Below are 6171 nucleotides of genomic sequence, written 5' to 3' on the forward strand. Positions count from 1 at the left end.
ACAATTGAAGAAAGGTTCTATCTTTCAAGAACCACAACATTTCAGATGGATCTTTCTGATCTTGTTTCACATTCTGGCCTCCATCCTCCCACGCTCAGAGCAGATGGAATAACTTGGCTCAGCTTGTCAGCTGCTTCAAGGTGGCCTCGAACTGGCGACCTGCAGGATGTTATCTTCAGGCAAATGGAGGCTCTACCCTCTAGACCAGACCTCCTGCCTCCTGCCTTTTTGTAATTTTTTGCACAGATTCTCCCTTCCTGTGTAAAGCAGGGTCAGCAAATACCTATTTTGTTGCTCCTGGGATCACATGTTTGATCAGGATGCTTTTGCTATTTCTGCTTCCAGCTGCAGGGTCTTCAGCTCCGAGCCTCTGCCCATCGGGCACTTTCTCAGACCTGCTAGGGCGAAGCGCTGTTGCAGACTGCCAGCTCTGCCCATCTGGGTTTTACTGCGAAGGATCTGGATTAAAAGCCCCCAGTGGAGAATGCTGGGAAGGTAAACCAGAGCGGCCAATCAGGAGTAAAGATGAGATGGGGAAATGGTGAAGTGAATGCTCAGAAAGTGATGCAGGGGATCCCTATCCCTTGCAGAGGATTTCTGTCCTCTCATTTCATCAACGCTGCTTTTTCATTCTCCACTCCCCCTTCAGGTTACTACTGTGACATCCAGCAGGGACCTATCAGTGACTTCACCCTCTACCCCTGCCCACAGGGCTATTACTGCCTGCAAGCTACACAGAGGTCCACCCAGTACAGCTGCCCACCAGGGACATTTGGACCCAGCCAGAAGCTAAAGAGTGTACAAGAATGTATAAGCTGTCCACCAGGGAAGTTTTGTTCATCCCCTGGGCTTGCAACTCCAACAGGTGAGTCGATCTTCTAGGCTGAAATGCCAAAGCATGTTGTTATCAGTTACATCGTAGATCACAGCAGAGTTTACTGAAAGCCCTTTAGATTAATGCAGGCAGGTGCTTATTTCAGATTTTTTTGGAAAAAAAAACAGTCCAATTCAAACTCACAAAGTACAATGGGGGGAAGCAAAATCTGGGGCAGCTAGCTAGCCTCAATTTTGGACTCTAAGTCAGCAAGGAGTCCGTAACATTCATGTGTGTTGGGTTTGTGGTTTTATGTTTTAGGAGATTGCTCTGCAGGATTTTGGTGCAAGGGAGGTGCTCAGGTTCCAAACCCGGAGGATGGTATCTCAGGAGTCCCTTGCCCTCCTGGCCATTACTGTCTGTCAGGTACAGACACTTCCCCCTCCCTTTTACTCTTCGGGACATCCTGCTCTTTTCTACTCAATGGGCTTCAGTCTCTCTGTATATCCTACTAGGAACCCTCACTCCATCTGCCTGCCCACATGGAACCTGGTCTGGAGATACAGGGAATAAAAACCTCCAGAGTTGCCTGTCCTGTCCTGGTGGCTATTACTGCAACGGCACTGGCCTTCTGGCCCCATCAGGGCATTGCGATGCCGGGTAAGTTCACCATGCGTGTTCATCTTTGGAGGTACGGTTCTCACTTGGGATTGAAAGACTCTTCACAGATCTCAGCTGCAAACACAAATGGCACTGTCAGAATTTGTCTTTTAATTTTCGGATCCAGGATCACTGAATTGTAGATTCCCTATCAGGCTCCGCGTTGCTCTGCAATGCAACTTTCAGTGTACTATTCCTGGCACCACTTTGTACACCATGTCTTGGTTTTATTTTGGCACTCCCCTCTCTGTGCCCTGCTACTTTTCACTCTCATATGAAATTATAAATTGAATAAAATGGATACTTCCCTTAGAGTCAATCCTACCCCCCCCCAACGCATGGTGCTCATTTACATAGATACAATCCAGTATGTTTCCTCATCTTGTCACAAAGCTCTTTGGTGTTCTTGCTGCCACAGTTCTAGCAGGACGAAACTGCCAGAATTCATGTAGACACAAACACAGGACTGATCTACACATGCATGCTCATAAATCCATGTGTCATCACTTGATGATTCAAAGCTTTCTATACCCTTATACCTTCAGTCTCGAAAGACTATGGTATAAGCCTACAGCACCCAGTATTCCCAGGCAGTCTCCCATCCAAGTACTAACCAGGCCTGACCCTGCTTAGCTTCCAAGATCAGACGAGATCGGGCATGTGCAGGGTAACATGTCAGCAATCTCTATTGGAAAATTACTGTGTTTGTCCTGTTGTCAAGTGCTACAAAAACACTGAAACTGGTCATACGTGATGTTTTATACACGCAGGTCTGATGTTGCAATCATAGGCATGAGCTCACTCCAGACTGCTAGTTTCAGAGGATTGCTTCCTTCAGCCACAGTTTGGTTCCTGCTCTTGGAATTTGTACAAGTTTCTCAAGTGGTCATATTTTTCTTGTCATTTTGATAGGTTTTACTGCACTGCAGGCGCTGTCATCCCAACACCCACAGATGGGATCTCAGGTGCAGCCTGCCCTGTGGGACACTTCTGTCCCTTGGGCAGTGAAAGCCCCACTCCCTGCTTTGCTGGCTCCTACATGGCTGAGACACATGGGCAAGATGGGTGTCATACCTGTCCAGAGGGGAAATATTGTATCCCTGGTCACTTGCCCCAGCTTTGTCCCAAAGGTGAGTCACTGACTTCCACGTAGTATACAGCTGTCCATCTTCCAGAATTCTGCAGTTGCAGAGCTTCCAGGACACTCTGTTTCTCTTATCTTTATTTTCACTTTAAAGCCACAGGTTCCTTGCCCATATACCTGCCCCAAATGGCTCTGACGCCAAGGGGGATGGGCCATTTACAAGGCATGTTGCGGAGCATGCCATACTTACTGTGTTCCCCCCCCCCCAGCTCCTGTAAGTAAGAGACTACAGTCTTATCTGGTTTGAACCATGCCTTGGTCATCAGCTCAGTCAGGGGCCTTAGGCAATCTGCTCCCTTTCAGCCTCAGTCTTCCCCATCTGCAATATGGGGATAATGATACTTTTCTAAGAACATAAGAATATAAGAACAGCCCCACTGGATCAGGCCATAGGCTCATCTGGTCCAGCTTCCTGTATCTCACAGCAGCCCACCAAATGCCTCAGGGAGCACACCAGACAACAAGAGACTTCATCCTGTTGCCCTCCCTTGCATCTGGCATTCTGACATAGCCCATTTCTAAAATCAGGAGGTTGCGCATACACATCATGGCTTGTACCCCGTAACGGATTTTTCCTCCAGAAACTTACAAGGTAGATGCCAGTAGCTGCCAGTATTATAGCCAGTTATTACAAATTATTATTATTATTATTATTATTATTATTATTATTATTATTATTATTATTATTATAGTCACTTTTCCATACCACACAATAAAAGAAAATCCGGTATTTTCAAAATCTCAAAGATTAGTTGTTCAAAATGAAATGTGCATCTGGAACCTATTTGTACAAAAATTAACTAATTGTCACAAGTGGAATACCTTACCGACAGCCCAATTCTATCCACACTTTCCTGGGAGTAAGCCCCATTGAATGTGATGGGACTTACTTCTGAGTAGATGTGCAGAGGATTGGGCTGTGAGTTTCAGAATTCGAAAAGGTGGAGTCTTTTTTGCTTGCAGAAGGTCCATCGGCCCTGGAATATCTTAACAGTCTAGCTGCAAAGAATGTGTTTGTTTTTAAGGTGCCACAGAGATTCCACTGTGTTTGTCCCAACAAGGTAGCATGACTACTGCTCTGGAACACAGATCTCTTATTTATTAATCTCCTCCCTTTCTTCCATCATGGAACTCAAGGCCATTTATATGGGGTTCCCAGGTTGCCTCCCACGTCTACTATATCATGTACCTTCGAGCCAAGACCTATGATTGGTTGTCTCTCCACTATCATCTGTTCAGCCCCTAGATGGACCTGTGGGAGATGATAAATTTACTTCTGCTGATGCGATTTGTTTGCCTTGACAGCTTTCCACTTACACAGATGTGCTCATTCCTTCCAGGTTTTTACTGCCCTGAAGGAACAGGATTAAATTGGCAACCTTGCCCATCAGGAACCTATAACCCTAACCAAGGGATAGGTAACCATACTGGCTGCAGAGCTTGTGATGGAGGGAAGTACTGTCTATACCGCAATGCAACTGATGTGACTGGACAGTGCTGGGAAGGTTATTACTGCACCCAGGGATCAGACCGACCCAATCCAGAGACCCAGCTCAATGGTAATGGCTCTTTGACTTGAAGTGAGGCTAATGTTATGTGCTTGGTCCATTTTGGAGGTCTTGAGACCCTAAGGGATGACCTGCAACCTCAACATGCACACCAGCCAACATTCTCATAGCTGCCAACTGTGCCCGCTTCCATTAATAACAGGTGATCTGCATAAAGAGCAGATCACATGGTGAACCCAGGACTGAACTTTCAGAGCTATCAGGCCCAATTGGAAACATTTTTGCAGGGCCCCAGCTTCACAGCCAAGGCCTGTAGAATCTTAGAGATATAAATAAAATGTATTATAGCAGGGTTGCTCAAACTTTCAACTTTAGGGATGCTGGACCTTTAACAAGTGTATAGAAGAGAGAATTGCAGCAGGTGCAACTTGTCATCCCACAGATGACAAGCTACACCTGCTGAAATTCTCTCTTCTATACACTTGTTAAAGGTCCAGCATCCCTAAAGTTGAAAGTTTGAGCACCCCTGTATTATAGACTATATCCCTGTCACAGACTGGAAAGCAATCATCATGTGTGCTTAAAAAGCACATGTGATTTAATGAACCTAATGGATCGAAGCACATTTTAATATATATTAAATACTGTTAATAATAACTGTTAATAATAAATTACCCTAGTGTGGAGGGCCCTTAAGGCTGCCCTGGGTGAAGCTGATCCGGGTCTGTTTTGCTTCAGGCTGCATATGTGGTACTGTTTGTGTGAATGCTCCCTGGGGTGGGGAAAAAATTACCTGCAATAGAAGACTAGGTGTTTATAGACACACACCAGTTGTCCATTTGCATTTTAAATAATTGAGCATTGCTTCTCCCTGACTCTGTTTGCCAGTTAAATCTCCTGTCAAGGTACTAGATCTCATTGAGTCACAGCAACTTAATACCTCCTTTTTTTTTTTTTTCCTTGGGTGACTCAGACACTGCCAACTGAAGGAGCTTTGTGCACTTGTGCCCATGAATAAGAAAAGTGTAATAGGTTAAGTTTGTATTGTCACCTTTGTTTACCCCTTTTATGGCCTAAACATTTTTTCCACCCTGTTGATCACAGCTCATGCAGGTCCCTGCCCTTCTGGTCACTACTGCCCCGTGGGCACAGCAGTTCCCAAGCCGTGTCCCCTGGGGAGTTTTGCTGCTCGGATCAAGCTAAGCTCTGAGGTAGGGCCTCGCATAGGAAAAATATATATACTTGTAGCTTTCATGTATGGAAGTTGGGAATTATATCATCTCTTCACTTTTCTGGGTATAAAATTTATACTGAGTGTAAATTCACCAATCATCAATTTTGTGCAAGCCTCGTAAAATGAAGGGTGGTTAAATTGCTGTTCTGGTATATTATCCCCAAAGTGTTGTGGTTTAAGTGGCAACATGCACTCAGAGGCTCTATCTCTCTGCTGAGCTGTTGTCAGCTGGCTCTAATCAAGGTTTGTGATGAAGAGAGGCTATTCCCTTCACTGCGTTATCTTCAGCCCACTTCCTTCAATCCAAGATTCCAAGGGAGTAAAGGGTGTAACTCCTTATCCTTCCCCACACACAGACAATTCTGCAACTCTTGGTTTAGAAGCTGAACTAATTTGCCTTACTGACCTCTCACAGACCGAGTGCTCCCCCTGTTTGCCGGGTCATTACTGCAATACCACTGGGCTGACGGCCCCATCGGGACTGTGTGAAGAAGGTTTCTACTGCACCGGGGGCTCCATGGTGCACAGCATTCCAGTCAAGGATGACAGTGGAGGCCCTTGCCCTGAAGGTAGCTTCTTTCTCACTGACAAAATCACAGGGTAGCTTCTTACCGTAAGAACATAAGAAGAGCCCTGCTGGGTCAGGCCAAAGGCCCATCTAGTCCAGCTTCCTGTATCTCACAGTGGCCCACCAAATGCCCCAAGGAGCACACAAGACAACAGACACAACCTGCGTCCCGGTGCCCGGTTGTAGGTATGTGCAAGCTCTTGGTTTTAAGGCAGGTTGCATCTGGCAGTCAGAGGCAACCTG

General features: G+C 45.9%; 1 pseudogene; it reads right to left on the bottom strand.

The window, feature by feature from the left end:
* Positions 1-2039: 2039 nt before the first annotated feature.
* LOC136662573 (5S ribosomal RNA) lies at positions 2040-2158 on the bottom strand (annotated as a pseudogene).
* Between the last annotated feature and the right edge of the window lie 4013 nt (positions 2159-6171).

The sequence above is a fragment of the Tiliqua scincoides genome, chromosome 11 (assembly GCF_035046505.1).
Source record: "Tiliqua scincoides isolate rTilSci1 chromosome 11, rTilSci1.hap2, whole genome shotgun sequence".
Lineage (NCBI taxonomy): Eukaryota > Metazoa > Chordata > Lepidosauria > Squamata > Scincidae > Tiliqua > Tiliqua scincoides.